General features: G+C 40.9%; 1 protein-coding gene across 2 annotated transcripts in view; it reads right to left on the bottom strand.

Annotated features, from left to right (window-relative positions):
• Positions 1–20665, bottom strand: part of sema4bb (sema domain, immunoglobulin domain (Ig), transmembrane domain (TM) and short cytoplasmic domain, (semaphorin) 4Bb) — a 61434-nt gene extending 40769 nt beyond the window's left edge. The window contains exon 1 of one of the 2 annotated variants that reach the window (XM_005447582.4): positions 20452–20665. The gene's annotated coding sequence lies outside the window, so the exon portion shown is untranslated. Of the gene's footprint in view, positions 1–11778; positions 12010–20451 lie in introns of those variants that run through there. The other variant, XM_005447581.4, reaches the window with a different exon arrangement.
• Positions 20666–22216: the final 1551 nt, after the last annotated feature.

Here is a 22216-nt window from a genome sequence, read left to right as displayed (position 1 = left end):
CAGAAATTTTGACCCAGTGATGATGCGAGTTGAAAGTCTAGGGGATCACCAAAGTTATTACAACCCTGTCTGAGGTGGGGTATGCACGCTTGCAATATATTTCAATCTCGGTCCAAGTGATGGCCTTACTGACTCCTTACAGCAATACTGCATGCCTGTTGTACACTCCAAACAGCTGTAGATCATATATTTTCCAGTGTTTTCAAACCTAAACCAGAGTGCAAACTATTACTTGATTCTTATGAATTCACCAATATCCTGACCGGAGTACAGATGCCTCCGTTCAGTGAACTCAGTAAAGCCCTCGTGTTTGATATAACATAAGTCCCTACTCCTTATTGCCCGGCAGTGCTAGATGCCTCCCTGAAGAACCCACAGAGGTGGTTAGGTTTAGAAAGTAAACACTGCAGAGCACATGGCGTCTCTTGCATCATTGAAGGAACTCCCTGAAGACCTCATGCAAATATTTATGACAGCCAATAAATACAGCAGACCAAGATGAGCGTGGGACAATAAGTAGCTCCTGGGCATCTGCGGAGGCAGGGCCCAGCTGGAAAGTACCATTTTAAACTTTTGAGCAGCCTGAACATACTTTTTAACATACTCTGCTACCTGCCCAGTCTGAAGAGTGGGGAGCTGACTTGAATGCATCTGTATCTCAGTGTCACACCCTGGTCTCCCCTCCCCGGGGTCTGCAGCACCCAACTAATAGGTCTATGTCACTCTTCACTTCACTGGCAGGCCTGCTGTGGTTCTTGCTGCTCCACTGAAGCTAGCTGAGTCACTGTAGGCTGAAACATCCACCCACGGTACTCTAACATTTCCTTTTGCCTCCGGTGGTCCCCCTCATGCCTGCTGGGACAACAAGCATGGCAGCCCAGCATCTCTTGCACACCTCAGGTCTCCATATTCCCAGGGCACATCCTTATGTAACTGCAAGTCTTTTAAATTTTAATGAAAAGAGAGGCGTGCTGTTAGAAGGGTTTCCTGCCACTCTGATGAATTAGGAAGCTTTTTAGCAAACTCTTTAGGGCAGTAATGCATGAAGAAATATCTCAACACACTTAAATTGACCTTTTACCACCTCAAAAATGTAGCTAATGCCCACCAAAAATTTCACCCAAATTTTAGTGGGCACCAAATAAGAGGTCATAAGTAATTTGGTTCTAATTTAATTGGCTCAGAACACATTTTACACAATCGTGTTTGGTTAATTACAGCAAAAACATTCAGACCTATCACAAACACACCTAGTCGTGACTTCTACCAAAGAATTAAGCAAAAAAACCAAAAAACAAAAACACATTTACTTTCAGTTTTCAGTCAGTTTACTTACTGCCTCCTCACAGAAATATTGGCCTCAAAAAAAAAAAAAAAAAAAAAAAAAAAAGTTTGTTTTGTCTTTTTTGACAAAACTATGCCAATAGCAAGAGGTCCATACACCCGAATAGGAAGGTATCTGGGGAATCCAAGACGCATGATGACTCATAAATGTTCATATAACTGGGCCCGGTGCCTGAGGAGCAGTAGATGGACACACTGCAGGCCTCAGGCAGATCTGTTCAGCCTTAACAAGGGCATGAAGGCCAAGTAAACTGATGTAATACTGCACTCATCCTGTTTTCTTTCAGATTTTAAAACACCCCATCATATGTAAATGCTTTTTAGTCAAAGTAATCATGCAGTGTCCTAATCCAGTCTGAAAAGCAATGCAACGAGAGTCTGAATGAAAAAAGTACTAAATATTAATAAGCATTAAATCATATTTGACAGCAAGTGCTCGACCAAAGAAAGTGATCTAATTAGAGGTAACAATTATAGGATTTATAGGATTAGAATTCTATTCAACCGGAGCTGTTACAGTAAAAGTGAGCAACTATACTCAACGCCACTGGACCCATCTGCTCATGCAGGCGAGGGTCTGCTGCTCCTTGTATCTGTGAAGGGTGAATCTGGTGCCATATTGCTTAAAGCTACAGATTCATTAACCTTCTGAACCTCCCTTGAGGCTCCCTATTAATACCTGCATCTGTTCATATGGCGAAAGGATGTGACAGACACATTGGGCGATACACTCCGTCAGGTCATGTCGAGTTCATTGGAAAAGTAGCAGCATGAATGCTAACCATTTGGCTAGCTTTTGATTAAAAGACTGGGCTTTGTGCTAGACTACGAATTCTCAATAACTCTTCTCTGCAAAGTGACTTGTCTCACATTTGGTCTTTGGCACAAAATGAGGCACTTATGGAGATAATCAGCAGCCAGGCAGGACCTTGTGATGAGAGCAGTATGACTGAGTTTGACATGAGGGTAGATTAGGCTGCGGTCCAATCCATTAACAGTATCATGAGCACATCTAAGTGAAAGGGAACTATAAAAGCATTTTTAATTGCACAGTTGCCATCAAATCTTATCTGTGTCCGTCAGGCCAGATTTAAGGGTGACTTTGGGGAACTGTATCCAAAACGATGTAATGACTTCTTCCAGTAACAAAAAAGGACAACAATGTTTAAATCAAATAAATGTTAACATTAATGTTTAATGTGGCCTCTTGGGTTTAGATCACTATTTACAAAAGATTTATGGAGCCATTATCTTGGGCAAAGAAGGCCTCAGTAGACGACTGACAAGGCAGAGACTCCTTGCTGTGTCTGTCATCATAACTCAGACTAGCAGCTTGCTTTCTTGGGCGGGCAATGCATAATTATTGCAAAAATCAAGCAGTTAAAATCGTTGAGGGAGGTACATTTTTTTCCTCACCCAAATCAATGGCATGGACTCCAAATCATTTCTTCAACCCACCTTGCTAGATATACCGGCAATGTTTACTTTATTTTTAAAGAACACATCATCAGATAAATAGTTAGTAGGTTAAACTAACTTTAACCTTTCTGAATCTTAATGAATCAGGGCTAAAAGGTGAACTACTTTTCAAATATCCGTGAGGTAAAACATTGCATGCTCTACTTTGCAGGAACATTAGGTGAAACGTTAACGCTTACTCTGTCCACCAGGGAATGGGACTGTGGGTAGTAGAAGGAAAACTTTCAGGTGAGCAGACTGCTCCCACACCAAGAACGGAGTGCGCTAAATAAATCACGACTGGGTTAAAAATAAACCATAAGCACCCCGTGCAGCAGTTGAGACAGCACCAATTGTTTGCTAAGCTGGCAGAGCACATAGTCAATTCATCATCACAGTGACTCTGTGAGTTTACATGACGGTTAAGTATGAGTCAGCATGTCTGGATGAGGGAGCTCAGGGATAAAGATGTCAGACAACAGAGATGTGTAGACAACCGTGATGATGTCATTAATTGCAAACTACAGTAGCCTGCAAACTCGCATGTAGATATCACTCTTAAGCTACAATTATTTTTTATTAAAAACCAAAAAAGAAAAAAGGGAGACAAGCGTATTATCTTACACAAATTCAACCCATCTCAAAAAGGGTTCTCATCATCACCATGCTGATAAAATACTTAAACGAGGTCTGTGGACTTTTAAAAACAGGAAGTCCACACTAAAATTTGGCTAAAGTCTTGAGTGCCTCTACAGTAGTGCTAAATTGGCTTCTCTCCTTCCTAGCTACTTCTATCAGAGAAATCTTCAGGATATCCTCTCTCAGAAGCCTTTGAGTGGTTTCTATATGGACAACCTCCTCATAACTCAACAATGCAGGCTTTGAAAAAAAACAAAGAAAAAAAAAACATTTTTCCATCAAAATATTTTTGTCTTTGCTTCTTGAAAGGAGCTTCCTCTAGATCAGGGAACTGAAAGTGGACTGAAAGTAAATATTCTCAAAAGCATAAAGTAATAAAATATAAATACAAAAGTGCATCAATGAAGGCCATCAATAAGGAGGCTTCCTCTCTGCTTTCACTTATTTATTCAACAGAAGGTAAAAGAGAAAAAGAAAAACATGAACACAAAATGTTCTACTGTCTCTCCAATATAATTTCTAGCCTGCAGGTAACATGAATTTTTTTTTTCTTGGCTCTGAAACCAAATGGAGACCTCTGTGTCAGCACACAGAAGAGATTTTAACCTGGAATGAAATGAAAACCTTTATGCATGCTCCAATGTTTTGGTCTTTAATATGGAGCAGCTGCAAACTGGGAATCCTGGTGCCTAAAGGCAAACTTCCTCTGAAAGAGCCAAATTTGTACAAACGGTTCAAAAATCAGATATGACTGCTTATCAGGACCTGTTCATTTACTATAACTTTTTCCATTTCCTTCATGCAAATATCCATAAATGATCGACATCCATATCTCGAAAAATTGCTTCACAGATTTCAGACCAAGCAGTTTGATACAAACACAAAGTTAGAAAAAACAAAGAAGAGGGAAATCTAAGAAGCAATACTGTCTTGTGAGCTGTAATCCACTACCTGTTCACTGTACTGGGAATTACAGAGACATCATCAGACACTAATGTGGAACTCTCTGAGAACTGAAACTCAATTAAGTACTCAATTACTTATTCATATGTGCGATCCCAGATTGATATGAGGAAGATGACTTTTCCCTGCATGAGTTATTAATTATTCACTGAATCATCTTTGTGTTGATGACTGGCTGTAATGCATCCTGCTGTGGTATGTCCCTGCTGGATTCAGATACAAAAGGATTTTTAATGACTTTCAAATGATAAAATTACTGGAAAAACTAAGCAAATTAGGCATTCGCTGTGAAGAAAATTTGCCTGTGACCAAACAGCAAGTCCTGATCTTCAGTTCATAACCCAGTCACTTTCCATAACCCCAAAATACTTGCTCACTCATGGTTCAAACTGCCACTGCATAGAAATGAATTTAGATCAAAGCTCCTTTTTAGCATAGCAGACAAAGCGGATTTACTAAGCCTGAAAGCGCAATATACTGCTTCTCCAATAAATCCAAATGTCCACAATTTGTTAATCTGCTTTGACAATTAACACACAGAGGTAATGAGTTCAGCAAAATCCTAACCATAATAAATTATAAATGACAGCATTAATAAGACTAGTAAGCATTTGTGACAGACATCTCTTGTTCGAGGTAAAGAGCAGTACCAATGTATCTGACAGTTTATGACCAAGAAGGCATGTATAGATCGCCGGTTATTTGTAGAATAATCTAATCAGGAACAACTTTAAAACCACTGAGTCTTGATATTCATGTCAATCTTACTTTGAGAGAAACCAACCATTTAAACATTGTTGCAACAGTCCCCGATCGTATCCGCCTCCCACACTGTGCTCCACCCCGCATACAAAGGAAATGCTTGGAGGTATTTATCTGACTTCCCAACTTGCTAGATACCAATCTGATCTAGTTTCAGTAGGATGGCTCAACATAAGTGTTGTCCATGAAGGTCTCCCCCAACTACCAGTCTCATGGCATGAGAAACCACAGAAAACCTGCAAGAGGCTCCAGGTCAGCATCCAGACACTTAAAAGATCTTTTGGTGTGTTTTTCATCTTTAGTTTTGCTCCACGCTCTGCACAGCTTCAACCTACCTAAGAGCATTTCAGATGTGAAGCACCTGGTCTACCAATAGCAAACGCAAAACAAAACAGACCTAACTCTACTTTTTTTAAAACGATGCAGAGCAGAAACCTGCTTTTTTGGATGCGTCTGGTGAAACTGCAAGCTTTGTCTTTAGTGTATGTAAACAGCTCCAGAAGTCAAGCGACGCAACCATGCCTGATGTATTTCCCACAGTAAATTGTCCCTAAACAGGTTTTAAAGTAGTAACAGAACTACCAGAGGACTGAAGCAAAGTGTTGCAGTGTAACATGATTGGTTGGTGTTCATTTAAATCCTTATACATGCACTCAGCAGTTCATCCAGTTCTTTGTGCCACACCTCCTTCTCTTATGTTAATCAGGTACCAGGCCGAGTACTGAAAGTGCCTTAATTGGCTTTGCATGACCTTAAGCTACCAGCGAGATGTGTGTTAATTGTTTAACTACAGTACGTGCTCCGTTTCCATGATCCCATCACGTCTGTGTGTCAGAGTCAAAGGCATTCATTGAAATGCAGGAACCCAGTGAGTTTACATCCCTGAGTGGCATCTATGAGGCTACGTACTGGAATTGTCTTTCTGTGACATTTATTCCAATATGCTACATCCACGGAGTGTTGAAATTACACCATGATGTGACAACGCTTCCAGTCTGATCCAAAGCTAGAATTGGCTCTGAGGAATATTCAAACCCCCTTTTTACATTAGTGTACATACTGCTCAGCTTTGCCATGCAGGAAGTAGCAATTATCATTTCAAACGAGTGAGTGAAGCAGAACTGGCAGAGGAGATAAGTGCTTAAAGGAGAGTAAGGGTCACCTTATTCCCTCTGATACAGACTTGCCCTTGCCTGAAATTATTCAAGCCTGACGGGGAACGGTGGGAGATCAGTTCTTGAAAAACTTGCAAAGCGTCAATAATGAGCCGTGCGTCAGTCAGAGCGCAGTGTGATAGAAGGCATAATTTCTCTCTCTTGACACAGTCCCAATACAGAAACTACAGGAAAATTTGGAGACATGAAAACTCTTATGATGATAAAACTTTAATAGTAATTTTTCCCCCTTCAGTCCACTAAACTACAAACTGTTTATTGTGAGCTTCTGTGTTGAAAGTCTCGCCACACTTTACCCTGATGACCCATTTAGACTAATATGGTGTGCTGATTAATCAGTAAATCCTCACAATTACAGACCAACAATGTGGCCTGGAAGACTGAACCACAAAAAGAGAGAAAGAATTTTACGTTCCTACTTGCTTGGGGCTCTTGACTGCTTAGTTGACAGAACCAAGTTTAATGACTGTCCGAAAACATTAGCAGTGAGGGGAAAAATCCTTTCAATTGTTTTCCAGTGCCTGTGGCCTCCCTCTGATTTTGCAGTCCAGATATGTGAGGCACACTGGTGCTGTGAAAGTTGCCCATGGCCACGACACACGACAGCATCTTATTCATCTGCTGGGTCGATGACGATGTCAGTCAAGACTGTGAACAACTCTGTGGTGTGACAAAGGAAAGTTGAAAGTAATTTAGAGTCATGCAATCGCACAATAGAGGCCTTTGTGAGGTCTGGACTATGCTGTATTAGCATCACAGTTCATCTGCTAATTACACCATCAAATCCAAAGGATTGGCTATCCATACTGGGCTATTCACCTCATGACTTACACGTCAAAGTGGTGGTGGGGGAGTGCGGTGCACGATTAATCCCCGTAGTTAAACCGATGTGAGGACTCATTTCCTTACATGATTTGACAAGCAGAGCAATAGGATTTAAAAGCATATCAGATGACTATATTATGTTTCAGGCTCCACTTCACCTCGTCAGACCCAAACTCACTTCAGCGTGCTCAGGTAAGAACTTCGATGACCATGACCAAAAGGCTTGACCACAAAACTGTTCTCATTACTCATTCCAAGTGGAAACATGACACAGTTTGTCTGAGTCATTTGTCAGGTTTGCCGCTTCGAGGCAGTTGGCTGTTGACTCTCAGCAAACATTTGGACTTCAAAAAGAACAACCGAAGCAGTACTGCTTTGTTTACCGTCAGGCGTGAGCTCTGTCTTTGTCTTTGCCAGCAGTTGTAGCCAATAAAGGAAGTAAAAGGTCAACAGTTCTGTCCCTCTGGGCAACGGTCCTACTGATAATAGTGGAGACTTGGAACAAATAAGGGAATGATATCATAATGCATTTGGAATTCAATAATCATTTATAGGGAAATAATTGGAAACGATCTAAAAGACTGCGAACAAAATGGCAAAATCAATTCTTAATTAAGGAGTGTACAAAAATTGCTTGGCTGGGGGTGAAGGCCTGGGAAAAAAATAAAATAAATAAAATCCTGGCATCATTAATATTTTCTTTAGCCTCAATTTAGTCATTGGACTTACTGCTACAACCTCCCTCTGCCTTTCACAAGGCTACTACTACTACAATAATAATGATCATTATAATGTCATTTAATACCACTCAAAATTAAAACTCCTGAATATATTAATTTAACAACAGCAAAGCCCTGTACACCACATTAAGATAACCTTTATAATCATAAAAGAACTAGTAGGCCAATTTGTTTAACTATTCGCTTAAAGTGAAGTTATTGAGCACCATTTGCCAAATTCTGCCGATTATGGTACAAAAAGCATGTCAGATTTTCTTTCTGTTTGGAAACATTTGCAAACGTTAATCTGAAAAATACTGCACATATTTTAAATCCAGCATTGTTTACATTAGTTGTTGTTTCTTTATGCTCCTCCATGTTTACTGCCTTTGCTGCACTGTTTGTGTGTAACCACCTGTTGAACCAAGAGGCCTGTACACAACAGAAAGATCTTCTGTTATCCTGATAACTTCATGGTTAACCCTGGCTTTCTGTTCTGGGAAGGGGGTTCATTTCTTACTGGAGTATATCTCTATAGCAACCAGTAAGCATGTGTCGTTACTGGGTTTCAAAAATGGCGGTTTTAATTTTTGTGAACAAGACGCTCTCCCGACTCATGGAATGATGCAACTGACCAGTCAATCGGTGGCACGCAGACCAAAGACGTCACATTTTAGTACCCGTTTGGATCGCTTGGAACACCGGGGGAGCAAGTACTGAAAAAAAGTATTTGGTATCAGGTACTATGACCTCATGGAAAACCCTGAAAACCATGGCAAACCGTGCCCAGTTGATCAGAGTAGGTACTAATGGAAAAGGGGCTTAAATGAGAGGGGAAAAAAGAAGCAAGAATCCAAACACGGGAAATAGAACAAAAAACAGCTTATACAAAGAAAAGCAAAACAAAATGGTACAATTCCCCTCCTCCTATTGTGCCACTTTACACCTACCAATACCGGTCATAAAGGCCCTCACATAAAGGACTTTTCTTCCTTATTGAGTGCGCAGCAGTTTTTCATTATTTGGGAAAAGGTGAGGTTTAAATAACCTAATAATATGGGTCCCTGGCAATTTACTATATAAATAAATACTGGATCTCAACATTCCAGGCACATCGTAAGTCTGTTTTCCATTACAAAGTCACTGTTTATATTTTTCTCCACATTTCTTTCAAAATAAGAGAAGAAAAATGTAGAAGACGTTCATTTGTCTCTGGAGGAGAGCACCACGTTACATAACATGTTTCCATTCAAAGACAGCTACCTTAGTTAAACCCTCGTGGAAGTCAGAGAGCACGTCTGATGAACTTGTCAGACAGATGCAGCCAAGTGGTATAAACCTTCCTTCAAAATAAACCTTAGTAGCTCGACATGTATTATCCAACATGCTTTTGCAATTCTGCCCCCAAACAGAGTTCAACAGGGGTCTGCAACTGCTCAGTTTTATAACAGAAGCATGAGCACAAACTTGGATTACATCTACAGAATTATCAAAGACTTGCTACGGAAATGTTACAGGACTATATCGACCTCAAGAGGCTTCATTCGCACTGTCTGCCATGTTTGATCTTCAGGATAAACAGTGGAAAAACACCAAATATAATAAATGCCATGAGACTCAAGCAAGTACCTGAAGCATTTATCAGTAGTGGTACAAATCTCTTTAATTCTCAAGCTCCGTGTGATAGATGACCAGGCATGACAGCAGTCTGACTTGAATTAGTGAAATGCAGATAGAACACATGTTTTTACAATCAAAACCAGATTTGTTTATGAAAGCAATGCCAGAGTATAAAGCAGCAATAAATGAAGAAAATCTAATTTGCTGAAGAATTTCTGGCTCATCAGAAAAAGCCTCAGAAGTGTCACCTGCATTCATAGTCCTCTTTTGACCCAACATTGAAAACCCCTGCAGGGCCTGGCCAGCCTTTCTACACAACCTGCAGGTCATACTGAATATGAATGGCCTTGCAAATGGCAGGCGAAGCTATGCAAGGACACAGCGATACAGTCAGCAAAAAGGTCTAGAGCCAAGTTTTAGTGAATGCAAATGCGAACCATTAAAAAAGAAATGTGAACTTATCACCAATGTGCAAAAAGCACAGTGTGACTTTTCACAGTTTGTGTAGCATTAACACTCAAAGAATTCTCACAAATTCCTCAAAGGGAGGTTCTGTTACTGCCAAATGTTTACATGGCAAAACATCAGCAAAGCAAACCATGCACATTAAACAAATGTATGTCTAGGACAGAGAAACTCTTTTCTGTCTTCTGCACAAACTTAACTGGGCTGATGAAAAGGCAGCAATGGCTGGCTTAACGTCTGCCCTGTCGCTGGGTGCGATCTGGCTTCGGCCCAGCAAAATGACTGTGTTCCCACATCTGGGGCCTCTCAACACGCAAGTTCCCATCAGTTTGCCCTGAACAAATCTAATCCCTCTAGACGTGATATGGAACATCACTAACCTTCTGAGGGTTAAAAGCAGCAGAGTGTCTCCTCTCCTGGGTCTCCACTTGCCCTCCCACTCGTTTACCACAACCTCTCCACATGCTGACCATTCCTCTGAAGTTGTTATAGTGGGTGGAGTGCTGGGTGGAGACTGTGTGTGTTTTGAGTGTTTAAACGTGTGGGTTGGGGTCTGCTATGCATGAGTGTCTATGCGTTTCAGAGTAAGACAGAGAGGATAAGATGGGAAGCACACATTATGATGCTGCTACATGTGCTCCTAGAGCGAACGTTTCTTCAGTTTGTTTACAGTATAAACGCTAGAGCCCATCAGTGTTAGTTCTTGATACAATATCACACAGAGACGAAGAACAGCACAGCCCTGAAGGGAAAACTGCTCCACTGGTCATTTACAGTCTTACTCTAGATTGTACTGATATGATTTACTAAACTCTGAAAGTCGTCTGCTCTCACATGCATCATAACCACCAGATCTGATCCAGCAGTTCAGGATAAAAACCCGCCTTTTCTAAGAAATCCCTACCAAAAACAGAGGAAATGGGATGCTTTATCTGCGGTCAAACTGTGTTTGGTTCATAGAAATGCAAAGTGATACAGGAGGTATGTCAACACAGTCTCCAACATGCCAGAGGAGATAAGAGGAGGCAGCTATTTGGAAGAGAATAACAGGAAAGGTGTCATTAAGCAAGTGTAAAACCGGACAGAATCTACTCCAAAACGACTCCACGTGGTATTTACAGAAATGAGTGATTGATCGAGACTTAGAAGCAACACTTTTCGCCCAATGTTTGGTGAAAACAAAGCAGAGTCAGGTCATTAGAACGGTTTCTGGTTTGTTGTTTTTTGGGGGGCTAAATGGAAATAGCAGCTGTTTACCCACATGGGCGACAGAAAACACAAGAGGCCAAGTCTACCGGCTCTCTCTACACCTACATACAACATACTGCTTTTACAACAATCCAGAAAACCCTTTCTAAAGCTGCAATGCAAAGAATTCTTATTTTTGATTCAAAGTAATTAATATTAGGGGCATTCTCTTTAGGAATAAACAGGGAAATGCGCATGGCATGAATCAGCACCATGATGAGCAACCAAAAATTTAAACTCCACGTAGAAAAACATGCAAAATCCTTTTTAAAACGACAGAAATAATAATAATAATAATGATAATTAAAATGCAACAGTAACCTACACCATTACATTAAAAATCCCAGTTGCCTTTAAGGACCCCATCTTACAATAAACTACCTAAACCGAACAATTAAAATTCACACATATGTCCGGGACCACAAATATCCGCAAAGATTTTTTTCCACTAATAAAACATTAAAAAACTGTCCCCCCCTGCCTCTAATTTCTTTTCGTTAAAGGTGTTTAAAGTGGAGACAGGCAACAAAAAGTCCGAGGAAGGCACAAAAAGACCTTACCATCCACGAGCTGCAGTGTAAAGACCTCGGTTACAGCTGAAATCTTCACGGTCACCGGAACAACTGTCGAAAAATGGACCGAAGTATCTTCTAAATCCGCAGTAAAGTGCGCTTTAACGCGTAGGTTATTGAGTCCATTAACTCGTCCGTAAGGCGAAGTCCATCCTCCGTGCGTGTGAAGACGAGCCTCCTCTACTACAAACTAAAGGCTGGTCGCTTTCAAGCATCCAAACTTTAGCTCCTCCCACAGCACACGCACACTGCCTGCAACCATTGAGTGCTCAGCAGAAGTCTGCAGCACACATGTGCGATCACCTCCGGTAAAACAAAGGGAGAAAGATGTCAGAGGCGTTACAGCCGCCCCCTCGATCATGTAGTTTACAATAACTACGGGAAAAAAATTAATATTTACGTGTAATGCAACAACATCTTACTATAAACAGCTGGATTATTTGTTGTCAAACGCGGAAAATGTTCTATCGACAGTTTAATTGGTGTATATATATATATGTAAGAATTAAGATATTTTTGGAGTGACACATAAGGACTTAAAGGGAAGTCCAAACCATCAAAACATCCGTGGAGTTAAAAAAGGAATAATTGCAAAATTCCCCCATCTGTCCAGTTTGTGTAAAAGGGTGTGACCCCCCCCCCCCCCCAAAAAAAACAAAAAACAAAAAAACAAACAAAAAAACAATGTAGTGCATGAAATGAATGAGGGGTGGATCACTTGATTATCACTTTAGAGGAACTGAAAATTGAGGTGTGGCTCACGTCTAAATAAAAGTATATTGAATGTATTTTCTACTATAAGGCTTAAGAGAAATGGAAGAGAGAAGAGCCTCCGTCACAGATTTCTTTGTGGAAAGAAAGTTTTCCTGCTCTGCTGTCTTGGGTATCAGTGTTTCTCTTCTCAGGGCAACCCTGAAGCCATCAAACAATGAGTGACAACTGAGAGGGTCCGCCACAAAGAGAATTACAGGGGATTATGTACAAAGGCAAAGACCTGAGCACAACAAGACTCAGCCATTCATGTAATCTCTTTTTGCAGCAAGAAAGGGGTAAAAAGAACCGTGGACTCCACTCATCAAATTTTCCTCTAAGGCTCTAAAACAACAGACAGCGTGTTTGTCCCTTCTGCTGCACGCAGGGCATCCAATCAAAATGATCACTAAGGAGTGGGGACATAAATTAAACTCATGCACAGCACACAACCACCATTCATGCCCGCGGGGAGGAAGATAACATTAATAATTAGTCTCCAGTGCCTTGCTTTCAGTGACATGTGGCTATGTGAGAATTTGTCAGATTTCTTGAGTGTTAACACAAAGAAATGTGATGGAGAGTGCTCCAGGCTGCAGCCGATAGCTCAGCACGACACAGTCCTGACACTTTATCCTCAAAATGTTGTCAATCTCCGACTGGTTTTGCGTGACTGTGCCACAGATAAAGCAGAGGCCAGTGACCCCTCAGCATAAGCAGACACACGCACACACTCACACACAGAAGGATAACTGCAAGCGAGGGTTGAATCACTGGTACAAGCCCATTTTCTCTTTGGCTTTCTCTCTGTCTCTCTTTTGCTTTTTGGCTGTACAGATGTCGCTTTCTATCATATGCTTTCCGATAGACACACAACAAATCAAAGTTGTTCTTCTTTATCTGCTGAGACTTTAGTAATCCCTCAAATTCAAACAAGGATTACTTGTGAGAAGATTAACATCTTTCAACTCGTGCAAAAGTCAGGCTGGAAACAGCAGGGGGTGGCCATACCACTCAGCAATGCGAATTTCTCTAAAACAGGCAGAATTTACTTTTCTCTTTTCACTCTTAAATCATTGATGGCAAGAAAATCTGTTACTGACTTCTGTGAAAACATACATATATTGAACAATCAGGAGAGAAAATTAGTCTCTACTTTCTACTGGCAAAAACATAAAAAATTACCGTGCCATGGAGTCCTCACATTTTGGTACTCACAAACAGAAAATGCAGCAACAAGATGCTGAAGCTGAGTAGCTCTGCAGCTTCGAGTAAACCACTTTGATATGATTATAGCCTTCTGGTAATGACCATACTGGAGTCTATTTGAAGCAGTTTACACTTTGCACAAATTACTTCTGACTTTGACAAAAGCCCAGTTGTTGATCACATCACCCTTAATCTGCTGCTGCACTCAAATAATATCCCCTTGTGGTGGCACGCGAACTTGAACACAGGGAGCATACAGCAGCTATTCATATTAAGGTCACGGCCACCCGTGGAGCTTTTATTGGGGTTAAGTAAATGACAGACAGTCAGATGTGGATTTTCACCCAGTGTTTTGTGGATTTACTCACCAAACAAAATCTCTAAGTAGCGCAGCTCACATTAAAGCCAAGCTTGTGTCAGTGAGTTTATTAGATATTTTCATTGATAAATATTTCTAAGTCATATTTAATACAGCTACCTGCGGAGGCAGGGGAAAGAAACTGTTTTGTTTTTAAAGATAGTCACAAGCCCAGTAGCATACTGGATTCACTGCAATTTAATTTGTACAGAAATTCATGGTAAACTTGCAACCATCAGCTAAATTGGGACTGTCTGATGACTTAGCATTTGTGGGTAAGAGCCAATGTCTCAATGCTTCAGGCACAGCTAGGGACTGTATAATAGATGAAAAGCCTCTGGGTCTGAAAAGTAAAGCCAAAGCAGAAGTGACTAAGGTCTGGAGTCTTTCTAGTGGTCAGCAGGGGGCAACTCCTCTGATTCCAAATAATCAGGTTGAATGGAAATGATGGAACACCAATATTCCAGCCCAGTTAACCATTCCTAAAAAGTTCATGGTCTTCAAGTATTTCACACATTAAAGTGCTCTCCATTGCTCAGTTAGAGAAAACTTGATCAGCATTTGATTGTACAAAAAAGACACCCAGGAGTTGGCTGTTCAGTTTTTCCAGTTTATATTTTAACATGGTTGCATCAGGTTTCACCAAGCTTGTGAAGATCAAATGCCCAACCCAGGTAGCTGCATTCATCTTTTGTATGAATGGGTGAAGCCGGTGGATAGCCAAGCCAGTGTGCTGCTCATTGTTTCCAAACAGATACATTTAAAAAGCAAACAAAAGCTCAATCTTTGTCAGATAATAGCCAATAGCTTTGAGATGGCATTTCACCAAATCTCCCCAGCTTTGCTCTCCACACATACAGTTTACGTGCACGCAACTAAAGATATCACTGCTGTGCCTATGTACATAAAAATAGCAGTATAGCTATAGTAGCTGCTAGCTGGCTGTAAACTTGCAGTATTCTTGGTAAAATGATGAAAGATTTTGTGACACTAGCCATAAGGTACACACTTTATAAGAGTAGGGAGCAGATGGAAGAGTGCCTGGAGAAGTGGAGGCAAGCTCTGGAGAGAAGAGAAATGAAGAGGAATGGAAGTCGGCAGAAGCAAGACAGAATACAGGAGTACGTGTGCCTGAATGGGAGGGAGGCAGGTAGAAATGTGAGGGTGCAAGGAGAAGAGGTAGTGCAGGTGGATGGGTTTAAGTACTCAGGAGGGAGGGGTCAACCATCCAGACCAATGAACTGTGCATGAGAGAGGTGAAGAATAGAGTGCAGGCAGGATGGAGTAGGTGGAGACAAGTATCAAGGGTGATTGGTGACGGAAGGACAGCAGCAAGAATGAAAGGTAAGATTTATAAGACAGTCGTGAGACTTAAGATAAGCTGTATGGTTTGGAGACAGGGGGCAGAGCTGGATGTGGCAGAGTTGAAGATGTTAAGATTTGAAGATGTTAAGAGGTGTAGCTCGGGTCGAGTGGTTTGGACACAAAGTAAAGGGAGCTGCTGAAAGAAGAAGAATATACATGGCTAGGGGCAAATTAGCTATGTACCATAGCCACACAGTATATGATTTAGCAGCTTGTTGTTTAAATAAATGACATCTCTTTGAACTGTACACTTTACAAACAGTATCTCTTAAAGGAAATGGAAATGTGAATTTTTCAGAAGCTTCAAAGTCAAACTGAAGTCGCCTGCTGGATGCCATGTTAGTCACAACTATCCAGCCCATGTGCTCCTGCACAGCTAACAGCACTAACACTCAACTCCATGTCCTCACCTTGTTGAGCTCTAACAGAGCCCAAAATACCCCCACATTTCATTCAACCGCTCTTTAAACTGATGATTGATGACTGTTGATGACAGCACTCAGATCTGAAAGGTTCCAATTTGCTTCTTCTATAAATGACCCTGAGATGTGTTGTTTTGACACTTTGGTCATATATCAGACATAGCAATAATGTGAGGTTTTCTACCTGTAAGCCAGGACAAAGTGCTGCTCGCTGTCTCCATGTTTTTCTTCATTTTGGATATTCTTTCTTTCTCACATCAATTAATATTTCTGAGACCAAACGTTTGTTTGTTAGCGATGAGAGACCATTCTCATACCTGAATTTCTACATGATACAAGGACCCCGAAACAAAATCATTTGCCTAAATCTATTTAACAAAAAAAGAAAAATAGCTAAAATAAAAATTGTTAGTTTTTGCTGGATTTTTTGTTTTATGGTGACCCACTTTGCAGATAAGAGCATTTAAATAATATGACTCAGGAGCTTGACAACTTTGCGCAAGCTAAAGGCTAACACTGGCTTATAAACTTTTCACACCGTCAGTGTTAACCTGTTTATAATGTTAGCGATCTTACTTTAGTGTGCGTGTTTGCATGCTATCAGAAAACAGACAGCCTGATGACTGAATGCACATTTAAATACAGCTGGTCTTTAAGAGTGTAGCCACAAGCGGTTTGTTCAGCTTTACGTAGCCTGCCATATTTGTGGTGTTGGTGCCTTTTGCACCCCTCCACAATTGAACGCAGTTTATGGTGACAGGAAAGATAATTAAACATGAGATGCAAATAGTGCCATCAGCTATAATTGGCTTGTCCTTTCATTCCTTACATGCTCAATTATCTCAGAGTGAGGTTTTGGTTCATCCGAATAATTAAAGCTTAGAGATTTACCAGCCAGCTTTGTCACCTTAAGAATTAAGGTCTGAAACAAACAACCTTCATATCAAGGTAAATTTCACAAAATAAAGCCCCCTAATAATGTGAAAATGTAAAGTCAGCAAAGTAAGCAGCCTATCTATGGATTCATGTTATGACATTTCTTCTCCAGAGGTCAGTAAGCAACAGAAGAATTATACACAAACACAGAGAAAGCCAAAGAAAGGCAGATAAAAAGAGTGAGGCATGTGGTAAAGATTTCAAAACTCAAACTCTTGATGCTACGAGCCCATACTGGAGCCAGCTGGACTGTTTGGGTACCTTTTTATTCACTAATGAAATAGAAGCAATATCTGTCTGACAGGTTCAGAAGAAGGAATGACATGTGGTGATAATATGAATTCTGTAGGATGTTATGAGATTAATGCTGCTTAATGTGGTTTGTTTTTCCCCTGAGGGCTGGAGGGAAGTGATGTCACTCACGGTCAGTGCAATTTAAATGAACATGGTGGTGTGTGTGTTTGCTCAGTCTTCTTTGTCTGGCTCTTTCTTCGTGGTTTTGAAGCTGGTGCCGCAGTAGGAGGGCATAGGTGAAGGTCCTGCACAGCTGCAAAGCGGAAAGGGGGAGGGTGGTGGAAGAAAGCCTCCAGGCAAAGAGAAGGAATTTTTGGATTTTTTTTAATGAATTTTCCAGCACAAATAATGATTACAAAAATGAGATTAAGTATGGTATGTCGTTAAAGTGCAATACCATTAAAAATTATAAAATAGCTTTTTGGGGGGCCAAATTTTTGCGATTCCTTTCTGGAATTAAAGAGCAGAAAATCAAAACTTGGAGCTGCAGTGTTTTCTGTGAAGCTCTGTGGAGGTTTGAGGAATGTGAAGAAAAACAGCTCATTGAAAACAGAATGAATTTTCAGTCAGCTGCTTGGACGGCAAAGATCTGAGCAATCCAGGCAAGTTTTCAGGCTGTTTAGCTTAAAAAAAGTGAAAAGTGAAGATAAGGTGGATTTTCAACTGTTAAACAAGGATCATCCCCTATATTTTGCTTTGATTGCAGCTTTCTGTTCTGTGTTTAGTCTGTGCTGAACTGCTGCACAGTGCCAGGTAGCATTATGCTAGACTATGTCATTTTGCAGACCCACAGTCCCCCTAATTACCAATAGGGTTAGATTGCAGACAAGTCTGAAAGTTTGTTTTTAATTTGTTGAAATTCTGTTAGTGAAATCCCATCTGTGTGGCATTTGCTAGACAGTTTAAGTTTGCTTCAATATTACTGTAGAGTAAGAAAGTTTCCACTTTAGAATGGAAGAACCAGAGCAGCTGTCATGTTTTTTTTCCCTATAACTAGGCCCCGCATTATCACATGTTTTATTCTCAGAAATATTTGTGGTGCCCCTGTTTAGAGCAAATGGAAAAAGACAATTGAACACTTTGGAAAAATAAAGAGAAATAAACAGTTTACGTAGAGGCCCGTGTTTAGATTGCGCTACAGAGGCTAACATGGGCTGCACTACAAATGTAAGAACTATGTGAATCATTTTCTTGCTTTAACTAGAATCCAAATTGGTTATACTGTTGGAAGAGTCAATGAACTATTGACTGAATTGATCTTTTTAATTTGCTAGTTCATCAGTACTTTACATTGAGTTAGCATGGCTTCATTTTCGCTCCGGCCTGTTGGTTTGACGTCAGTGAGCCCATTGAGGGCAGATGCAAAATTAACCAGTTGAATCAGGCCAGCAATGTTCTGCAACTTCAACTCCACATTACAGGAAGTAATGCTCCAAAGTCAGAAGTTGTGCCAAAACATGTTAAACAAGAGAATTCTCGCAATCAGAGAAAGATCTAATAATTTAAGAACTCCTTAGGGAGATAATTAAAATGTAAACTCTCTGCCAAATTCAATAAGTGCAGCATGGCTGCAATCTCAGCTCCTGGTCTTCCTTTTAAAGGCTTTAGGAGACTGGAGAGACACAGTGTCTCTTGCTGTCTGTAATGAGATTCAAACAGTAAGAAATCAATAAACTATCTTAGTATGACCACACACTAACCTTTCAAGCACCAAAATAGTGCTTCACTGGCCAATAGGAACCAGCTCTGCACACTTTCTTATTGCCTTGTGGTTTATTTGGGTTTTTTTGCTGGACCACCATTTTAATTACTTTTCATTTATGCCTACAGAGGCTATGTCAGAGTTAAACAGCCTCGAGGAGGAGCTTTTTCATGTGCTAATCATCGATTAAAAAACCCACCAACATATTTGCACACTGTTCCATGAGGGACTGTGGAGAATCTGAATAAGGCCAGCTGACTTTGAAAATATCTTGGATGGGTTTCTTCTTTTCCATGTGGTCATAACTGCAATCACAATAAATACAGAGCGAGCTGAAAGGCATAGCAAAGCTAATTTGTTTGTTGGCTAATTGAAGAACGGTAAGATTATTGAGCTTGGAAAATATATTGTTTGGTTTACAGCTAGTGAGCTGGTGGCATTTGATGGATAACACTTCCCTCCAGATTTTCTAGATATTTGTTTTGAAATATGGATCCCATCATTGTACTACCAACTAAAAAGAATGAAGACACTCAAAAAGGAACCATCATTTATAGTGAAATGGAACAAAAATGAATCATGTCTGGCTTTTTCAGCCCACTACGTGTAACGCTGAGATGGAAACACATCTGGATGAATTAGTTATGAGAGTGCCCACATGTGAACTAGCCCAGCCCTATAAAATATTAACATTTCAACACACTAGATTTATAAGGTAAGGTTGCGGTGCAATACAACACAGAATAGGAACTAGTCAAACTTGACTAAAGAAGAAAAATGCACCAGTGATTTTCATTTCACTCAGTTCCATTATCATCAGCGTGTCATTTAGCAGTCAAAAGCCTTGGCAATAATAGAATTACTGTTCCTATTAGACTCAGTGTCATTGAGCTTCACAGTGAAAGAGTCTAGTGCACATAATAGGAAAGGATAAGACAGTGAGAGCATTGCAAGTCTCTAAATGTCAGAGGTGCTCAAGTTCACACCACATGAACACACCCAGTTTTGTCAGCAACACAAGCAAAACAGTCTATATGTAAATAATAACACTTTACTTTTATTGTAGCCAGCATAACTAGCACTAATCAGAACAAACTAAACCCTCGCAGCAACTTAACCCAGTACCTGATTTGCATTTACATTCAAACCTCTTTTTTCCCCCTCCTTTGTTATCTCAAACCAGGTGACTGACAATTCTCAGAGAGGAAATCAGATCACACACACAACACCCTGGAGCATATTTAGGCTTCCTAATCCCGGCTGCACATGCACACATATGCACACAAATTTCTCACCTCTCTGGGAGCTGACATCCACATGCACCTCACTACGGCTTCAAGCACCTTACTAGGATACACACGCAACATGCTGAGCCCCTGACCAAATACAATCTATTGCCATGGCACCCGGTGAGAGATGACCGGTATCTGTAGTAGCTGAGCAGCCTCACAGCACTTCATTACTCCAAGCACAAACTCAGCTGCGAGCGTCTCCTCCAGGCTGCAGTGGCAGCAAAGCCTCCCGGTGTTTGTCCGTCACTCTCTGCAGAACAAAACACCGTCCCTCCATCCTTTTGTCTTATTGTCAACCACAATCGCCGGCTGTCATGAGAGAAAGGGACTCACCGTGCTTGCCCCCCACTGTGGAAGAACAGGAGCCAGGTGGAGCAGCAGAGGCTGCAGCGGCGGAGGAATCCCCCTGGTAGTGTATGTGTAAGAGTGTGTGTGAGAGGGAGCATGGAAGTGTGTGTGTGTATGTGTGCATGTGTGTGAGTGTGTGTATGTGTGTGTGCGCGTATGCAGGGAGTCAGAGCTGATCCAGCAGATGCAGGCGGGAGCCACCAATAGAATAAGGAAGAGGGAGAGGAGTGTGTGAGAGGAGAGAGAGGGAAAGACAGCAGAGGAGGGGTCTGGTAGCATTACATCATAGACTAGGGAATGGTAGGTTTGCAGGGGGTGGACTACGGGTGGGGGAAGGTGTGTGTGTGTGTGTCCTTGTGTTTGTGTTCGTGTCTGCATCACCGTATATTCTCCCTCTGCAGCAGACCACACGATGATTAAAGATTGTGTCCATTCTGCATGCAGTGCAGTGTCGTCATGGTGCCTGCACCTGTGTGTGTGTGTGTGTGTGTGTGTGTGTCTGTGGTTGGGCACTCATGAGCAGAGCATAAAAAACACCTATAATCAGGAAGGTAGAGTAATCACAAGGACATGAACCACTTTTTGTTTGTAGATTATGGATCCAAACCTCCTGGTGGCTATAAATAAGTGCTCTTACAGCTTTTATGTACAGATGTATCCCAGATGCTAATTTTGTTTTCCTTTTTGTTTCTTACACACTCAAAAAGGCACAAAATGACAATCCAGTCTCTTTTCACCATAGGACATACTGTAAGCTAACTAATGGCTGCTATGTCAGTTTGAAAAAGCACTGATGGACACCCTGTTAGGAAGTTACTGACATTTCAGGTGAGTGATTCCAAACACTTTCTGCTTGCTTTGACATAAATGGAAGAGGAAAAAACACACACACAAACTTTTCTTGTTACCCTATAGCAGCAGCAATCACCTGTCTTTGTGCAGCGTGGCATCCCTAAAGAGAGACAGAGAGTGAGAAGAGAGGAGAGAAAGAGGGAGTGAAAAGGAAAGGCGTTAGTAGAAAAAAAGAAAACAATGACAGCTCAGGGTCATCCTTGCACCTCTGCTCTGTCTCTAGCAATCTGGCACAAGACAGGCAGAAAACGAGACAGGAAAGGTGCAGGTGGCACAAACACAACGATAAGGAAGTCTCTTCTTCCAGCTCTCTTCATTAATTTTCATAAGTTGTCGTGTTGAGCCCTCCAGGCTTTCTGTGACTTAAAGCACATTTGTATGTTGCATGCGCATTCAAGTTGCAGTCCCTAAATATTTGCTTAACGTCTCCTCTCTAAAGCAGAAGTCACACCACAAAATGTCTTTGCTTAACATTTGAGACCAGAAGTATCGAGTGTTGGTTAAGTTCTCTAACAGTCTTCTCTTCTCCTCTGTTTATTCCATGTTTCAAAAGCTCACACAGTTTATTCAAAAAACTTATTTGCAGCAACATGTTTCTGACTAGTCTTTTTCTTTGACAGAGGAAATCAAATAAAAGTGGCAACACAGATATTAAACACATTTACCATCCTCTATTTTTGATGCTCTGGTTAACAGTAAATGGTAAACGAACTGGATCTTATATAGTGCTTTTCTACTCTACCTGAACACTCAAAGCACTTTATACAACATGCCTCATTCACTCATTCATTCGAGCACTTTTTTCCGTGCTTAAGTGGTTTCTATCTAACATTCACACTTCACTGCATGGATTGGAGAGCAACGTGGGGTTAGTATCTTGCCTAAGGATATTTGGCAT

The sequence above is a fragment of the Oreochromis niloticus genome, linkage group LG1 (genome assembly GCF_001858045.2).
Source record: "Oreochromis niloticus isolate F11D_XX linkage group LG1, O_niloticus_UMD_NMBU, whole genome shotgun sequence".
NCBI classification, from domain to species: Eukaryota; Metazoa; Chordata; class Actinopteri; order Cichliformes; family Cichlidae; genus Oreochromis; species Oreochromis niloticus.
This window is presented reverse-complemented; position numbering and strand designations above follow the sequence as displayed.